General features: G+C 41.2%; 1 protein-coding gene across 4 annotated transcripts in view; it reads right to left on the bottom strand.

The window, feature by feature from the left end:
* TRPS1 (transcriptional repressor GATA binding 1) overlaps positions 1-20,445 on the bottom strand; it is a 275,397-nt gene that overhangs the window by 185,226 nt on the left and 69,726 nt on the right. The gene's annotated exons all lie outside the window — the stretch shown is intronic.

Raw genomic sequence — 20,445 nt, 5'->3', positions numbered from 1 at the left:
TCATAGGCCAGTAGTTTAGAAATGCTGGCATTCAGGGCCAGGGATCGAGGGTGGCTAGGTGGGAATTTACGCTTTCTATCAAATGTTTGTGAGATGGAGAGCTGAACGCTGGCGTGTGACATGGTTGAGACGCTTGGTGACGGAGGTGGTGGTGGTGGTGTTGGTGGTACATCCCCTGTTTGCTGGGCGGCAGGTGCCAACGTTCCTCCAGAGGCGGAGGAAGAGGCCGAGGCGGCAGCAGCAGAATAGGCCGAGGCGGCAGCAGCAGAAGAGGTAGCAGGGGGAGCCTGAGTGACTTCCTTGGTTTTAAGGTGTTTACTCCACTGCAGTTCATGCTTTGCATGCAGGTGCCTGGTCATGCAGGTTGTGCTCAGGTTCAGAACGTTAATGCCTCGCTTCAGGCTCTGATGGCACAGCGTGCAAACCACTCGGGTCTTGTCGTCAGCACATTGTTTGAAGAAGTGCCATGCCAGGGAACTCCTTGAAGCTGCCTTTGGGGTGCTCGGTCCCAGATGGCGGCGGTCAGTAGCAGGCGGAGTCTCTTGGCGGCGGGTGTTCTGCTTTTGCCCACTGCTCCCTCTTTTGCTACGCTGTTGGCTCGGTCTCACCACTGCCTCTTCCTCCGAACTGTGAAAGTCAGTGGCACGACCTTCATTCCATGTGGGGTCTAGGACCTCATCGTCCCCTGCATCGTCTTCCACCCAGTCTTGATCCCTGACCTCCTGTTCAGTCTGCACACTGCAGAAAGACGCAGCAGTTGGCACCTGTGTTTCGTCATCATCAGAGACATGCTGAGGTGGTATTCCCATGTCCTCATCATCAGGAAACATAAGTGGTTGTGCGTCAGTGCATTCTATGTCTTTCACCGCTGGGGAAGGGCTAGGTGGATGCCCTTGGGAAACCCTGCCAGCGGAGTCTTCAAACAGCATAAGAGACTGCTGCATAACTTGAGGCTGAGACAGTTTCCCTGGTATGCATGGGGGTGATGTGACAGACTGATGGGGTTGGTTTTCAGGCGCCATCTGTGCGCTTTCTGCAGAAGACTGGGTGGGAGATAATGTGAACGTGCTGGATCCACTGTCGGCCACCCAATTGACTAATGCCTGTACCTGCTCAGGCCTTACCATCCTTAGAACGGCATTGGGCCCCACCATATATCGCTGTAAATTCTGGCGGCTACTGGGACCTGAGGTAGTTGGTACACTAGGACGTGTGGATGTGGCAGAACGGCCACGTCCTCTCCCAGCACCAGAGGGTCCACTAACACCACCACGACCATGTCCACGTCCGCGTCCCTTACTAGATGTTTTTCTCATTGTTATGGTTCACCACAACAACAAATATATTATTTGGCCCAATGTATTGTATTCAAATTCAGCGGGATATAAATTTGAGGCCTAGTATTTAGGCGCTGGGTGACCGGTATGGATTTAGTGACAGAATTAGACTTGGAAATGCACAGAAGCGTGTGTGTGAAGTTATTCTGAATGACCCTATGTGCACCTTCAATATGATCTACCCTTTTAGGGATAGATTTCAAATAGCTCTGATATAGCAGAAACGACTAAATTATGAAATTGCTAAATTGGGAATTGTATTTCAACCCAGAACAAAAAATGTGCTTTGACGGACACTAAATAACTTTCCCAGCCACAACAGGACAGCGGTAACGAGAGATTTAGCGGGATATAAATTTGAGGCCTAGTATTTAGGCGCTGGGTGACAGGTATGGGTTTAGTGACAGAATTAGATTTGGAAATGCACAGTAGCGGGTGTGTGAAGTTATTCTGAATGACCCTATGTGCACCTTGAATATTATATACCCTTTTAGGGATAGATTTCAAATAGCTCTGATATAGCAGAAACCACTAAATTATGAAATTGCTAAATTGGGAATTGTATTTCAACCCAGAACAAGAAATGTGCTTGAACGGACACTAAATAACTCGCCCAGCTACAGCACTAGGGACAGATTTAGCTGGATATAAATTTGAGGCCTAGTATTTAGGCGCTGGGTGACCGGTATGGATTTAGTGACAGAATTAGACTTGGAAATGCACAGAAGCGTGTGTGTGAAGTTATTCTGAATGACCCAATGTGCACCTTGAATATTATATACCCTTTTAGGGATAGATTTCAAATAGCTCTGATATAGCAGAAACCACTAAATTATGAAATTGCTAAATTGGGAATTGTATTTCAACCCAGAACAAGAAATGTGCTTGAACGGACACTAAATAACTCGCCCAGCTACAGCACTAGGGACAGATTTAGCTGGATATAAATTTGAGGCCTAGTATTTAGGCGCTGGGTGACCGGTATGGATTTAGTGACAGAATTAGACTTGGAAATGCACAGAAGCGTGTGTGTGAAGTTATTCTGAATGACCCTATGTGCACCTTGAATATTATATACCCTTTTAGGGATAGATTTCAAATAGCTCTGATATAGCAGAAACCACTAAATTATGAAATTGCTAAATTGGGAATTGTATTTCAACCCAGAACAAAAAATGTGCTTTGACGGACACTAAATAACTTTCCCAGCCACAACAGGACAGCGTTAACGAGAGATTTAGCAGGATATAAATTTGAGGCCTAGTATTTAGGCGCTGGGTGACAGGTATGGGTTTAGTGACAGAATTAGACTTGGAAATACACAGTAGCGGGTGTGTGTGAAGTTATTCTGAATGACCCAATGTGCACCTTGAATATTATATACCCTTTTAGGGATAGATTTCAAATAGCTCTGATATAGCAGAAACCACTAAATTATGAAATTGTTAAATTGGGAATTGTATTTAAACCCAGAACAAAAAATGTGCTTTGACGGACACTAAATAACTTTCCCAGCCACAACAGGACAGCGTTAACGAGAGATTTAGCAGGATATAAATTTGAGGCCTAGTATTTAGGCGCTGGGTGACAGGTATGGGTTTAGTGACAGAATTAGACTTAGAAATACACAGTAGCGGGTGTGTGTGAAGTTATTCTGAATGACCCAATGTGCACCTTGAATATTATATACCCTTTTAGGGATAGATTTCAAATAGCTCTGATATAGCAGAAACCACTAAATTATGAAATTGCTAAATTGGGAATTGTATTTCAACCCAGAACAAGAAATGTGCTTGAACGGACACTAAATAACTCGCCCAGCTACAGCACTAAGGACAGATTTAGCGGGATATAAATTTGAGACCTAGTATTTAGGCGCTGGGTGACAGGTATGGGTTTAGTGCCAGAATTAGACTTGGAAATACACAGTAGCGGGTGTGTGTGAAGTTATTCTGAATGACCCAATGTGCACCTTGAATATTATATACCCTTTTAGGGATAGATTTCAAATAGCTCTGATATAGCAGAAACCACTAAATTATGAAATTGCTAAATTGGGAATTGTATTTCAACCCAGAACAAGAAATGTGCTTGAACGGACACTAAATAACTCGCCCAGCTACAGCACTAAGGACAGATTTAGCGGGATATAAATTTGAGGCCTAGTATTTAGGCGCTGGGTGACAGGTATGGGTTTAGTGCCAGAATTAGACTTGGAAATACACAGTAGCGGGTGTGTGTGAAGTTATTCTGAATGACCCAATGTGCACCTTGAATATTATATACCCTTTTAGGGATAGATTTCAAATAGCTCTGATATAGCAGAAACCACTAAATTATGAAATTGCTAAATTGGGAATTGTATTTCAACCCAGAACAAGAAATGTGCTTGAACGGACACTAAATAACTCGCCCAGCTACAGCACTAAGGACAGATTTAGCGGGATATAAATTTGAGGCCTAGTATTTAGGCGCTGGGTGACAGGTATGGGTTTAGTGCCAGAATTAGACTTGGAAATACACAGTAGCGGGTGTGTGTGAAGTTATTCTGAATGACCCAATGTGCACCTTGAATATTATATACCCTTTTAGGGATAGATTTCAAATAGCTCTGATATAGCAGAAACCACTAAATTATGAAATTGCTAAATTGGGAATTGTATTTCAACCCAGAACAAGAAATGTGCTTGAACGGACACTAAATAACTCGCCCAGCTACAGCACTAAGGACAGATTTAGCGGGATATAAATTTGAGGCCTAGTATTTAGGCGCTGGGTGACAGGTATGGGTTTAGTGCCAGAATTAGACTTGGAAATACACAGTAGCGGGTGTGTGTGAAGTTATTCTGAATGACCCAATGTGCACCTTGAATATTATATACCCTTTTAGGGATAGATTTCAAATAGCTCTGATATAGCAGAAACCACTAAATTATGAAATTGCTAAATTGGGAATTGTATTTCAACCCAGAACAAGAAATGTGCTTGAACGGACACTAAATAACTCGCCCAGCTACAGCACTAAGGACAGATTTAGCGGGATATAAATTTGAGGCCTAGTATTTAGGCGCTGGGTGACCGGTATGGATTTAGTGACAGAATTAGACTGGGATATGGCCAAAAAATAAACAGACTATTGCTGGTTAAATGCACTTGGTGTGACAGCTTCACCCTGATGTAGGCTTTAGCCAAAAAACAACCACACCATTGAGGGTTAAATGCACTTGGTCGCAGCTTGTGCTGGCGCACCACAAGACACAAAATGGCCGCCGATCACCCCAGAAAAATGTGACTGACAAACGGTCTGTGCAGCCTAAAAACAGTGAGCAATTGAGGATCAGCAGCTCAATGATCCACAGCTGCAGATCGATCAGTTAATCAAGTCCTTTGGAGGAGTTAATCTGCCTAATCTCGCCCTACTGTCGCAGCCGCAACCTCTCCCTACGCTAATCAGAGCAGAGTGACGGGCGGCGCTATGTGACTCCAGCTTAAATAGAGGCTGGGTCACATGGTGCTCTGGCCAATCACAGCCATGCCAATAGTAGGCATGGCTGTGATGGCCTCTTGGGGCAAGTAGTATGACGCTTGTTGATTGGCTGCTTTGCAGCCTTTCAAAAAGCGCCAAGAAAGCGTCACAAAAGCGCGAAGAAAGCGACGAACACCGAACCCGAACCCGGACTTTTACGAAAATGTCCGGGTTCGGGTCCGTGTCACGGACACCCCAAAATTCGGTACGAACCCGAACTATACAGTTCGAGTTCGCTCATCCCTAATCATAACCAATTAAATCAAACGATCACTTGATATACACAGATCTAGTCCATCTTCTACACATATACACACACTGACACAAGCATACACAGACACACGCCTTCCATTCTGAAACACATATAACATTTTAATAATCCACTATGGTCAAATGCATCGGCATGATACTTCCATTACCAATAAATTAGGCTTTTTCGCCCTTTTAATACATTGTAACACTTAAATGCATTGATTCTGACAGAGAAGAATGCTTTAGTATGGAAGCGTTTAGAGGGGTCATGACAGGAGGAAGCACTTTATAATGTAGATTGTCCTTTGCAACAGATTACACATCTGCAGGATTTAGGATGAGCTGGAGTTAGAAACTGCTTAGTGCTAAATGCTCCACAAGTACAATCTAAAAGGAAATGTTCTCAGCTTAAAATTCATGGTTAATAGATCTTTCAGTATTTATTCCAAGGAAGATTTTTGGTGTGTGTGTGTGGGGGGGGGGGGGGGGGAGCTTTTTGTACACCCTTATAGCAGTATAGAGAAGAAAACATTCATTGTAGGAACTGCCGTTATGAATATGGAATTATTATTTTTTTCAAGAAAATTCGTAGCTAGGGTGGGACTGGCCCACCAGAGTACCAGAGAGTCCTCTGACGGGTCCAGACTCTAACATAGTAACATAGTATATAAGGCCGAAAAAAGACATTTGTCCATCCAGTTCAGCCTGTTATCCTGCAAGTTGATCCAGAGAAAGGCAAAAAAAAACTGTGAGATAGAAGCCAATTTTCGCCACTTAAGGGGGAAAAAATTCCTTCCTGACTCCAATCAGGCAATCAGAATAACTCCCTGGATCAATGACCCCTCTCTAGTAGCTATAGCTTGTAATATTATTATACCATAGTGGACCCCAAAGGTCCAGGAGAAAAAAAAAAAATCTATATTTCTTCCTTTGGAGCCAACTACTTGCTACGAGGGTCTGTTTCTTCGATTTAAAACCTGGTAGAATTTAGTGATGATATGAGGGCACTATGGACAAAATTGATACACTATGTTATGCCTTATACAGGGCAGTGCATGGCACAGTGGTTCAAAGAACACCAAACTGAGTCCCCATGTCATACACCACTCCCTCAAACCCAAGACTAGGCATAATACAGTGGGGGAATTGATTACTTTGTTCACACTCGAAATCTGGACTAAAAGGTCACAAATTTTATTGCATGCCTATGGTCCTCTGACCTCAAAGTGTCAGAAACAAATTTCCAGGCAAGTTGGAGAACTTTCAGGTAGGGTAGAAATTTTTCAAGCTCAAATTGAATCGATCGATTGATTCGGCTGAATCAAATCCAAATAGAATTCTGACCAATTCATTTATCTCTAATTATCAAATAGTCATAGGTTAGATGATAAATGTACGAATGCTGGTGCTGAACATATGGTGGAGTGTCGAAGTGGCCCCAAAAGACTATGAGACTATGATTGAAATGTCATAGGGGAATGCATGGCTATTATACCCTTCAAACTCCTGCGGCGAATGGACGGTTCTGGACCCCCATCCTGTTGACTGGTAAGGTCATAGATGAGGGACCTAAAAGACAACACCTTTATCACATATCTAGTAGATAGCTGATAGTTGTTTGTCATAGGATTACCCTATAAACATATCTTGACACTCAATGTCAGGGATGTCACATAACTTTATAACAGCTGCAACTACACCCAAGGTCCACACACATCCTGACCTGGCCGCAGACCACTGTTGTGTGTAACTTGCTTTCCTTCATTTACCAACTTGCACTTTAAACCTGTGTTGGCACAGATATTGGCTGGGTGACCTGTTCATAAAGTATTAATAACATTTCATACTATTTATAACAACTTGATGGACCCCAGAACAAACTTAACACTGTACTCTCACAACCCACCCAGACCCGGTTTGCTTTATAATGGAAGCCCTAAAAGGGGTTTTCCAGGTGTTATGCCTAATTCACAAAGTCAGTGTTCGGTCAGTGATTTCCATCAGTGATTGTGAGCCAAAACCAGGTGCAGCTCTAAACACAGAACAGGTGCAGATCTTTTCCTTATACCCTATGTCTGTGGAGGCTCCAGTCCTGGTTTTGGCTCACAATCACTGATGGAAATAACTGACTAAAACACTGACGTGTGAATAAGGATTTACTAGTTGATGACCTACGCTACTGGCACCCTCACCGATCAGTTGTTTTTACTAGCTGTGGCACTAGATCCAGACCACGCAGATTAATAAACTGCTGATCAGTAAAGGTACCAGGAATCAATCCGCCACCGATCTATTACTCAGCACTGGACATCAATCAGCAATTCAGCAAAATCCCAACCACTAATACTGCTAAAATGTTGAATGTCTGCAATGTCTCTGTCACAGACACAGTTCACGAGACAACACAGAGTTAGGTTTTCATTTCATGACAAATTTTAATATTATCAGTTGTAATAAGCCAAAGCGAATGTTTTTTTTAAAGAAATTTTGCTAGTCATCCAGTCAGCTTTTTCAATTAGAATGACTTGTACAAGAAATCTCTGGCATTAGATACTTGTAAAGAGGCAAGTTTCAGCCAGTATTTTATTCCAGTGATTTATCGTACAAGTCATTCTTAATGAGAAAGAAGTTGGATGACTAGCGAAACATCTTCAAGAAAAAAAAAAGTACAAGTCCAGTTGCCCTAAAATATTACTACTGATATACCATGATCTTGATGAATGAGAACCTTCACAGACAATCTATAATAATGTAGACGGACCTTCTTCTTCGATAGGACTATCCCTTTAGAAGACTGTTTGAAAGAGGTTGTACAGGATATTTTCTTCCTGAAAAAGCACTATACCCGTCCATGGGTTGTGTCCAGGATTGCAGCTCAGCATCACTGAAGTGAACTGAGCTAATTTGTAACACCACATCGGATCTGTGGACAGGGGTGACATAGCTTTAGAAAGAGAATCAGAAATGTTTTTTTCTACCCTGGATAATCCTCTTGATTTAAATTAAGTCTCTCTCTCAAATAAGTTTTAGTTGATGTGTTGAAGGGACCAAAAATGTAGAACTGGACTGTATACATTGGAATCTACATTGCCTGGTTACTTTGCAACCTCTGTCAGATGTGATATTTTACATATAAAACAGTGCACCAAAATGACCCCACACAGATATGTTGTGTGACTGTGGCCTGAGGCATCACAAACAACAGAGCATGTGCTAGGACACTGTATGACTCCATATAATGGGGATATAGGCACTCCTCATGCAGCCTTATATCATCTCATTATGGCACTGTATGATAGATGTATTGTCCACATCAAACAAAGATATTGAGTCAGACTATCTCTAATATGGCATCCAATGGGATATTTAGATTCCTAGAGAATAAAATCCCTGAAGAGTTACAATATGACCCATAGACCTCAATAAGTTATACTGTATACTATCGGCTCTGTGGAATACGGGGTTGGTATGAAGCCATAATGAGGCTACGGCCCTGTTCACCCATGGTTGCAGATTCCACTTATGGACCATGTAGATTTTGCTTAGATTTTGGTTAATTTTCAAAGCAAAACATTTCTGATAAATCAGAACCTGACTTTATTGTGTTCATAAAATAGACATCTGAAGAAGGAGATGATCACGACACCTTAGGACAAAAAAGTGGAAGAAATGTTACAGTATGAAGACAGCATTCTAGCAAGACAAGTCATTCCAGTGTTTCCCTCCTCTCATGAATGATTTGAATCATTTGTGTCAAGCCCTGGACATTGCTGTATTCCCACCAGTGAGCACGTCAATGTGTAAAACTCGTGGTAGCACTTGTGTAAACACACTTACATTGCATCAGATGTTTCACTCGATAATTTGGGGGATGGTGTGCACATGTAATGAATGCAGTTGTAACGTGTCCTTTGACTTGTGAGGCCCCTCTGTAAAGTAGATTTTCCTCTCCTGGACTAGATCTCAGTTTCCTGTATAGTCTAGTCATAACAGATAAGGCTGCGTGTACACAGTGCCTAACATGGAACAGAGTCAAAAAGGACTAAGCAGCTTGTACAGACTGAGCAATGCAAGGGAAGAAGTACAGCAAGACGCTCAGCATGCCTGACAAAATAAAATATTCCTGTATTTCAGGTTAGTCATGCTGAAGAAGTGTGGTTCAGAACCTCTGCTGCCTGTTATTCATTGCAAACATTGCACTACGTGCCAGATGTGATTCACTTCTTAGGAGAATATTACTGGTCCAGACTCCAGGATCCACGGGTCTAAGGCTGGTCACACACATTAGACTACTGTCAGCTGAATACCTAGTTGCAGGGGCGTAACTACCATAGTGGCAGACCATGTGGCTGCTATGGAGCCCAGGGCAAGAGGAGGCCCAGTCATAGTTGGGATTATCTCCTCTTCTACTGGGGGTAGAAACTTAGTCAGGACTCTACCCTATAAAAGGAAATACTTTTAGCAAACAAGGCAGTGGAAAAATGGCCCAAGGGTCATTGAAAAGGGTTTCTGCAGAAACCTCAATCCTGTGTGGGGGGCCTGATTTGATCCTTGCTATGGGGCCCTTACTTCTCCACGTACTCCACTGCCTAGTTGTTAATCCCCACCCACACCAACATATACCTGCCAAGCATGCATGTGTTCTTATATCCAACAAGCCAGTCCTTTTCTCCTTTAACATCCGCTAAACTCACAAAAATTGTTGGGTTTGGTCAAAGTTCATCTAATGTGTGGTCATGTTAACAAGTGCCAGATTATCAGTCAGGATTATCGTTGGCATAGATACATAGATAAAAAAAATTAATAAAGGGGTTTGGCTCATTGACTATAAGTAGATTACAAAGTGTTCCCTTGCTAGTAGTTAGTAGTACAGTAAGTGGTTACATTCCTTACAGCACCATCACAGGTGAAAATGATCATGACACAATGGGTTGTTGTTTGTGTCATGCAGGATACAATTCTGAGTTAATAGATGAGTTTTCGCATCTATTACCTCTGAATTCCCTAATAGGGTATATGAAGATATGTTTTCTGAACTAGATAAACCATTTAAATAAGTATTAGAGACAACCCATGTGGCTTCTATGGAGGATTTATGGAGAAGGTTGCCCAGCCAAAGTTGACCCTATCCTTGCTTAAACATGTGTAGGGTCTTACTGGAAAGGGCTTCAGCTGTCCATAGGCACTGCAGTGTTATCAAACTGAAGGAGGAACTAGGTCATACCAATTATTTAACCTACAAGGGAACAGAAAGAAAGTACATTGAGAAAGCGACAAAACATCTTGTCTTGTAAGAGCGTGGGTGAAGAATGACAAGGGGAAAAGTTACACCATCTTTCCAAACTTTGGTCCCTAGCACTGCACCACATAAAATTCTCTTGGTAAATCTGCAACAGTAGTGACCAACATCTCTCAATCCAAAAACATTCAGGGGATTTTGACTTCAGGCCCCATCACACTTTGGAGTAGTGTATACAATTGCTAAAGGGTGAACAACTTTGTTCTAATCATCCTTAGAAATGATATTGAAAAAAAGTATAACTGAATCCCCAAAATTAAAAACTTTAACCAGAATGTTCTAAAAAGTTCAGGTTCTAAGGAAGAGGAATGTGAGTTACCTTTCAATAACCATCCTTAGAAGTGGTTTTATATATATATATATATATATATATATATATATATACATACACACACATACATACACACTATATATATATATATATATATATATATATATATATATATGAAATGTACCTAAAAAAAATCTTCATTTTTTTTTCAAATTACAAAAACTTGCAAATATTTATTTTTTAATTACCGATATAGCAGTAAAATCAAAGTTTCCAGAATATATATCTTACTGTACATTTTAAGTATAATAAAAGTAAGTAGACTTTACATAAGATTTTAAGATATCCTGTGTTTACAAAAAAAAAGAGAGTATGGTCAGGCAGAAAGAGGGCACATCTGATTGATTGGCTTAATCAGATTTAATTACGAAAAGCTCAACCATTAAAAATAATGGAAATTACAACATATTGAAGCAATTTTTATTATGTTTTCCCAGGCTTTCTGCTCCCCTTTCATTAGTCTTAAGGCTAAAAAGCAATGGAATAAGATTGTGTGGTCTTCTTGACTGGAGATGTAGACTGTTGCTCATGTAGAAAAATAAAGACCTATCTGTAGTTGTACAGTATCTATTCTTATCAGTAAAAGGCCTCATGCACACGACCGTTGTTTTGGTCCGCATCTGAGCCACAGTTTTTGCGGCTCCGATGCAGACCCATTCACTTCATTGGGGCCGCAAAAGATGCGGACAGCAAGCCGTTGCTCCGTTCCGTGCTCCGCAAAAAAAATATAACCTGTCCTCTTCTTGTCCATTTTGCGGACAAGAATAGGCAGTTATATCAATGGCAGTCCGTGCCGTTACGCAAATTGTGGAACGCACACAGACGCCATCCATGTTTTGTAGATTCGCAATTTGCGGACCACAAAACATACAACGGTCGTGTGCATGAGGCCAAATGCTGTGAAATTGTTATAACTATGTTTCATGTTTTTAAGGCTACATGCACACGACAGTATGCCTAAAACGGACAAGAATATGACATGTTCTTTTTTTTTTTTGCGGGGTTACGGAACAGACATATTGATGCGGACAGCACTCTGTGTGCAGTCCGCATTTTTTGCGGACCCATTTAAATTCCGCAAAAAATAAATGAACGGACGCAGAAAAGTAATACATTTGTGTGCATGTAGCATGTAGCCTTATTATAGTATTAAAAGGATAGGTCGTCAATATCTGATCGGCGGTTGTCCGACACCTGGCACCCCCGCCAATCAGCTGTTTTAAGGGAAGGCGGTTGATCGGACCCTCGCCAATCACATATTGATGAACTATCCTGACGATACATTATCATTATATATGGCCTACACAACCTCTTTAATTGTATTATTTTTGGATACACATTTACATACATAAAATCATATACTGAGTGGACGTTGCCATAAAACAACTTTTTTTTAAAAACTATTTTACTATTTACTATTTTAATATGTCTGATCCCAGAAAATAATTTCACTCTTTTCTAAACTAATATATAAGAATTATTATTGTGTTCTTTTTTCTTTTTTATATTCTTAAAATGTTTTGTTTCTGTTTGTGGTCTCTGATTTTTGAGAGCCATATTACCTCCTCACTTTTTAGTGAAACTGATGACTTAAAAGGAAAAATAATAACTTTTATTCTATCTCTTGTGCACTCAGCCAAGAGAAAACATTAAAATATCAGCTTTTGTGGAGAGCTAAAAGGAAAATTGTGGATATAGCCATCTGTAAGAGAAAAAGATAAGTTTGGGATAAAAGGCAAAAAAACAACAACAAAAAAACAACTACGTGAATAAGGAAAATAAAATTCAAGGATGCGCTACTGGACCAAGTGGAGATTGTCATAGAACTATTCACAAAAGGGACTTGAGGACCCCTGCTCTTGTGATCAGTGGACCTGTGGATAGGTGAAATATTTTAATCTTTGGACAAACCCTTTAATACCCAGGGGTACAGGATATGGGCATGTCACTAACTTGATACAGTTATTTAACCCTCAAAATAGTTAAATCCTGAGGTGTCAAACCTCTCACTCCCGGCTCCAAGACTTCTCCTGAGCTGCACCGGTTCTCTGGGATGTCCTACCCCAAGAAATCAGGTTAAATCACAACATACACAGTTTTAAGCGCTCCCTAAAAGCACATCTTTTTAGGGTGACCTATCACATCCCCTGATCTATCTGTTCTCCATATAGGCCGTTTATCATTTCTTAAACCTGATCCTCCACCAAACTCTACACTGCACCCATGCACCTAGAAGTACTTTATATATTGGCTGCTGACCGGCTCATGCAGCTTTATATCTGCTCCCCTATTCTCCAAAAAATAACTGGACCATTGTACAAAACAAGCACTTTTACCTTTTGTTTCACCCCTATCTCCTAATTGATTGTAAGCTCTTTCGAGCAGGTTCCTCGTTCCTCTTGTTGTAATCATTGACTTGTCTGTTGCTATGTTATTTATGACTGTTTGTACATGAGTCCCTGAACTGTAAAGCGCTGAGGAACATGTTAGCGCTAAATAAAGATATTAATTATTAGACTAGGCTGGAAACAAATGCAATATCAAAAGGAAGTTGAAGGAGAAGATCAGATGGGGTAATGTAACTGCATTCCGGATCAGGAGATAACAAGTATTTAAGTAATTGCAATATATTACAAAGTGAAAGATGGGTGTACATTTGATTAAGAGAAAGGGGGTTAATGAAAACTGGAAACCCCTGTAAAGGGATTTATGGGATCAGAAATGAGTTTTTGTTTCCCAAAAAAGTGTCCCTCTTGTGGGCTATGAATGATCATTGTATAAGAGAGTCAATGGGCACAGATTGTCACCAGGTCTTAGAAAAATTTGCAGAATCCGCCAACCAACCGCTAATGTCTATGGCCAATTTCAGTCACAAGAAAAAGTATGAAGATCTGCGAAGACATTAGAGGGAGGGATATAGAAGGTAAAGGACTATTTCCATTATAAAGCAGATCCTGATAACTCAGGACTTTCCAAAATTAGCAAAAAGATTTCTTCTCTTCAAATTCAGAGCACAGTGAAGTTGTAGATAAGTGAAATCCCACAGAGACACATTTGTAATATCAGTGGTGGAAGAATATGCGATTTGAAGAATGTTTATGTGTGCTTACATTCAGCTAAACATTCTGCTGTAAAGAGCTCAGTTACCGCAGATCAAAGGCTGCACGGCGGAGATGAATGCCGCCATGTACTTCATCTTCAAAAATAATAAATACATAAAGAAGCGGGTCACAGAATTGTATATGTACAGCATATAGCTTGTAAATGAAAGACAGAGGGAAACTGATTATACACAAACGGAGACATGGCAAATCACAGGTTAAAGTTGTGGCAAAATTATGGCTCCCAGCATACCCTGACTGCCAATAGATGCATGCTGGGAGAAATGGTGAACCAAAGGTTAAAAACCATTGATTGAAAGTGATGTCCAACTGGCAGTCATGGAGTTGCATGTTGCTTTTATAAGTCTGATGAGGGAAAGGCATAAGCTGTATGCTCCAGCTGCCTCACCCAGGATGATCAGACATGATTGCTCCTGTGCTCTCCTCAACTATAAAAAAAAAGTAGAGTTCCTCGGTCTTCTCCTCTGTTAAGGGTTAACTTTGGTACCCCATCTCAAATGCTAAATTTTGTATATCCACGTCTATATGAACAGATGTATTTCCACTTGGCTCCACATATCCCTGGATGAGTGCCAGGAAATTACCAGAATTAGGCTGCATTCGCATGACTGTATCTGTTTTGCGGCCCGCAAATCACGGATCCACAAAATACAGATGTATTCTGTGTGCATCCTGCACTTTTCGGCGGCATCATTGTAAAAATACCCATTGTTGTCCACAAGGACAAGAATAGAATATGTTTTATAATTTACAGCGTGGCCACAATTTATGTGGCCCTATTGAAATGAATGGGTCCACGTGTGATCCGCAAAAAAATGGGGGTCACACACGGACCAAAAATACCCTTGTGTGAATGTAGCCTTAGACGGCTTCAACGCAGTCAGTGATTGTGAGTCAAAACCCAGTATGAGTCTAAAACACAATACAGGAGCAAATCTTTTGATTATACCTTCCCACTGTGTAGGCTTCACTCCTGGTTTGGAGTGAAAGTGTCAGGAGATATTTATGTTATACGTGTCTGTATGTAATGTAAATTGCGGCTGGATTTTGCTGGCATTTTATGATAATGAATTTAATCTGTACTTGAGAAATGTAATGAAATTCACAAAAAGGTAAAAGTAGCCACATCTATAGCTACGTCCATATGTGGCTCTGCGCCAAATTAGAGTAGAGACCCACTCAATAGAGGCCACCTTGACATGGTGAGAGGGACTAAGCATTTTTATCACAATGTATACTAAGAGCCTCAGTGTAGAGGTTTATAAATTATGCTGAGAAGCAATAGACATGGCGTTTGGATGTGAGATCCATGTCTTTTTCACCATGGTTTGGTATTTTTGTAGTCTGTCCGCTCATGTTTTGGTTTTTTTCATGGTATCAGTGCTCTGCCTATTTGACACAGGTGTTTTCAATTAGCAGGAGATTGTATAAGGGTTAATAAGCTCTTGCTCAGTCTCAATTTAGGTTTCTGAGATCCTATTGAGAGGGGAGCTTTTGAGATCTGTTCACATTGTGCAGTTCTGCATGGTGGCTGTTGCTGTGGTATTGTCCTTGTGGGTTGGTGGGGCCCAGTGCCATGGGGGCTCAGCCTGATAACAGAGGTATTGTTGGACTGCTGGGTCTAGCCGCCTGCAAATGATGTGGTGTGGCAGTGGTAGTCATCATATAGCAGTGTGCCAAATTGGAGTAGAGACCCACTCAGGACAGGCCAACTTGACGTGGTGAGCGGGCCTATCCATTTTGATCAAAACTCATGCCATGAGCCTAGATGGTGCATAGAAATTATGCTCAATGAATGTGGATGTGCGATCTATCTTTTTTTCTACAGATTGATATATCTATGGTATGTACAGACTTTGTACATTCCTGTAGTCTGTGTTAATTTAACTAAAGAAAATGCGTGAAAGGAAGTACTGTTATTGATTTACCCAAAACACATATAATGAAGTGCCAACTGCAAATACAGCTATGCAAAAAGTGTATTCCCACCCCATAACCAGGTCTTGACTAAATGTGATACACAGCTCCTTTAAGGAGTCAAGGGCCAAAATAGAGGTCCACACAATATATCAGGTAGACCGCCATTGAAACTTACTTTTATAATACTTTATACGGCTACAATGCTCTGGATATTTAGTATTTTAGTACAGAGCTCCACTTTCTCTTCCCACACATAATTTACCTATGAGCACTAGTGAAGACAATAGGAGAGAGCAACAGTCCTCTGTACTCATGATGCAGAATACCAAGTATATTAGAAAAATATGGTAAAAAATTCCTTCTGTGTGTTTCACATATAAAAAAATACCAACTACAACAAAAGGTTGTCACAAGAATTACTAGATATATCATTCAATCCTATCTGGCAAGGGTACCAGGGCCCAGATGTATCAGAAAACTCTGGCACCCCAATAGCTGCACAACTAAATCTGAATATAGAAATCTGTTGCACGAACACCTACTAATTACAGTGATGGCCAGTTTTCGCATTGTTCGCCCGCGAACATATGTGGGGTGCCATCTTTTTTCACAAGTCTGGCGAGGCACAGGTAAGCCCTTACCTGTGCCTGTGCCACGGGACGGTCTGAAAACAAATGCGGTCACCGGGAGCAGACAGTTCCGAGAACAGCCCGATGAAGGAATTCTTGGAACTGCCTGCTCCCACTGACCGCACTTGTTTTCAGACCAGCTCGTGCACAAGCACAGGTAAGGGCTTACCTTGCCTCGCCGGACTTGTGAAAAAAAAATGGCAGCCCGCATATGTTCGCGGGCAAACAATGCGAACTGGCCATCACTGACTAATTAGTGTTAGGCGCGAATATTCGAATAGCAAATGTTAATCGTGAATATCCGCACTTCGAGAATTCGCAATTATTTAGAATATAGTGATATATATATTCATAATTTTGAATATTCTAGATTATTTTTTTTCATAAGTAACCTCCCTTCTTGCTTGTGGGCCAATAGGAAAGTTGCCTGCCCCTTACTATATAAGATCCTCCCCAGCAGCCATTTTCTGCAGTATTTTGCTGATCTGAGAGAGAGACAGCAGTGTTATTGCTGTGCTCTCTGGTTTCCTGTGTATTACAGTAGATAGATAGTTAGATAGCTTATATATAATACAGTTAGTGGGAGATAGTCAGTGTAGGTTATATCCTGATATAGTTTAGCTGAGTTTCTGCTGTCCATACATACATACATAGTACTGTGATGTCACAAGTTCACAACAATACTTAGTGCACCAATCACTAATAAGTAGTCAGACCTGTTAAAATGTGAAGTTGCATGTATTGCGCCACAATATTCGCATCATTAGTGCCGATTTCGCAATCGCAAATATATTGGAGCACTCTATCTACATATAAAGCTATTGTAATGTTCTTCCGTGTCAACCATTTTCTCCAGTCTCAGGAAACTACTAGCAGCTTGAAAAATGTAGCTATAGTGACCTACGACTGTATTTTGCGCGTATTACGTGAATAGTACATTGCCGATTTTTCGCGATCAAGAAAATAATCTCAAATTTGCGAATATATGACGAATATTCTAACAAATATTCTACCAAATATCGCTATTTCGAATATTGCCTCTGCCGCTCAGCACTACTGCTAATTATTAAATGTAAGTTTGAAATAGTTGGGAGTATTCAGGGGTATAATACAGATCAGATCTGATCAGATGTTTGAAGAGACCATGGTGCTGCAGCCTCTTCGCAACATACGAAGCACAGCGCCATACATTGTATAGTGTCTACATTCACATCTATAAGGCTGGCTCAATCAATCATCTCTCATCCACCAGACCAGTATTTTTGCCTAGAAAATATTCCAGCTGTTGCAGCTGCACAGGGCAGTTATTTAGAATAGACTGGATTGGTTTTCTGTACCTTAATCTTAATTAATACTTCACAATTTTATACTATAGGGTTGAAAAAATATCTCTCGGAGATATCCGGCAGGCTGTTCCAGCATGCAGAGATTTGGCCGGACAAAAACCAAGGCGTACCGCAAGTTTTGTCCAGCAGAATCCTGACATATATTCCAGGGAGCAGCCAGATATCAGCCAATTTCAAATATGGTCAATGGGGTCTGGCGGGTAGGTGGCAATTTACGACTATGTTGGATCCAGAGAACTACTGGAACAGCCTGCCGGATGTCAACAACGGTGGTGTAAAACTAGCTTAAGAGTGATAATGCATAGTCAGTACCATAGGCTATTTAAAACCAAAGCAGTTAGAAAGTTACAACTTTCCCTAAAACATTTCATTTTATTCTCATATATAAATGTTATCAAGTTAGCCAAAACTTTGCAAAGTTACAATATCTAATTGTAAGCCCATAAAAGCACCAAATAGATTTGAATTCAATATTCCAGTCAATAAAACACAGAGATCATAATCCGTTTATAATCCAAAATATTCTGCTAAACCAGGGGAACCATATGCTATAACAGAGCCAAAAACTCAAGTTAGAAACCAGCTATGTCCTCATTGAAGATGGTAAATTGCAGATCTCCAAAAAATCTAGAACTGGTTTTATGGGACTTAGTGGGACCCAACAACCCACCTTGATTCATCATAATTTGAGTGGATCAGCTGCTCCGGAATCCAATCATATGATGCTCCTCTTTGGAAAATTCTACATACTCCAACATCCCATCTTTTTTCAGATTTTCAGTCTGGTCTATAGTTGGGGATGTCACATTCCCAGTCCAGGACAGGGAATGTCTTATGGATGGGTCCAAATAAGAACTATTATTCTCCCTGACGCATGTGCAGATCAGGTGGATTCAGGAGTTTACACAGGCGCAAGGGAGATAAATAATTCTGGGCCCATCCACAGCAACTCCCCTAGTCCTGGGCTGCATACTGTAAGTGATGTCCCCATCCACACACAGGACCACAACTGATGAAGGACGTGACATCATGATGAATTAACCTTATTCTCAGGGACATAATATGGCACCATGGTAGGGTCTGGATCATACCTGCCAAACTGGGGTCCCAAGCAGTTCTACTTACAGTGAATCATCAAAGATTCCAATTCTAATGGAGGAGGGTTCTGGATATTACTCCTACACTCCAGACAGGTACTTTAGAGCACAATGAGGGCTGGATGCGATATAGGCATCATAACAGGATGTCCAAACAGCGAGTAAAAAAAATTCTTCCAGTACTTAAATAAAAATCAAGCCTTTATTGACACACGTTAAAAAAACATATCAAAAAGTTCTGTTACAGACCCTCACGCGTTTTGAACAATTAAATCCATGTTCTTAGTCATAGCATAAAGTTCAGTATCTGAACACTTCCCTATATACCAATATGTCAGTCACAAATTAATTAGTGCCTGAAGTGTTGAATGACGTATTGGTATATAGGGGAGTGTTTAGATACTAGACTTAATGCTATGACTAAGAACATGGATTTTATTGTTCAAAATGCGCGAGTGTCTGTATCAGAACTTTGATATGTTTTTTTTTAACGTGTAACAATAAAAGCTTGATTTTTCCTTAAAGGGGTTTTGCCATCTCAGACAATGGGGGCATATCGCTATGATATGCCCCCATTGTCTGATGGGTGTGGGTCCCACCTGTGGGACCCACACCTACAATGAGAACAGCGCGGAGAAATGAACGGAGGGTGCAATCCACATGCGCAGCCACCCATCATTCATTTCTATGGGGCCGCCAAAAATAACCGAGCGCTAGCTCGGCTAATTCCGTCTGCCCCATAAAAATTAATGGGAGCACGGGCCGCGCGTGCACGGTGCGCACCCATTCACTTCTATAGGAACAGCGGGAAATCTGGTGTCCTCCAGCCACAGCTCTCCCCGCTCCGTTCTCGTTATAGGTGCGGGTCCCAGAGGGGAGACCCGCACCTATCAGACAATGGGGGCAGATCCTAGTGATGTGCCCCCATTGTATGTGATGGGAATACCCCTTTAAGTGCTAGAAGAAATGTTTGTTCCTCTCGCTGTTTGGACATTTGCCATCTCCCGTGATGACCTGGGATTCTCTTCTGTGCACTGCTTGGTCTGGTTCTGCTGAGCTGATTTTTTTTCTTGTTATCTTAAGAGGATGCCTAGAGCACCACTGAGTTTGGAGGTACGATTAAAGTTCTTTTCTACGCCTGAATGGACACTAACCTAGCTGTTCCTCTTATGTCCCTGGCGAAAATGAAGGGTTCATATTTGAACTCATTTACAAGTCGGAAGTCTTGATTGTTGGGGTTCAAGTGCTATGACCCTCACTGATTGCTAGAGTAAAGGTGCAGATCTTTGACTCTACACGGCTCTCCTTGTCCTACTATGGACACCACTCAGACAGCCAAGCAGAGCTGAACCAAAACAAAGAGCACACCTGAGACTTTCTACCCCTTTGCTTTTAGCGATTGTGAATGCCTCAGCATCCCGAGCCCCACCAATTCAAACTTCTGACATGTCACTGACTTCTGTCGAGTCAGAAGTTTGTCAGACTGATGGTCTCATTCTCCAAACCCATCTTTGAGCACTAAGTGAGTTATTTCCTGGGTGCAATATGTCCATCTATGGATGCCCTAAACCCGAGAGTACCAGGAC

The sequence above is a fragment of the Bufo gargarizans genome, chromosome 5 (genome assembly GCF_014858855.1).
Source record: "Bufo gargarizans isolate SCDJY-AF-19 chromosome 5, ASM1485885v1, whole genome shotgun sequence".
In the NCBI taxonomy this organism is placed as follows: Eukaryota; Metazoa; Chordata; class Amphibia; order Anura; family Bufonidae; genus Bufo; species Bufo gargarizans.
This window is presented reverse-complemented; position numbering and strand designations above follow the sequence as displayed.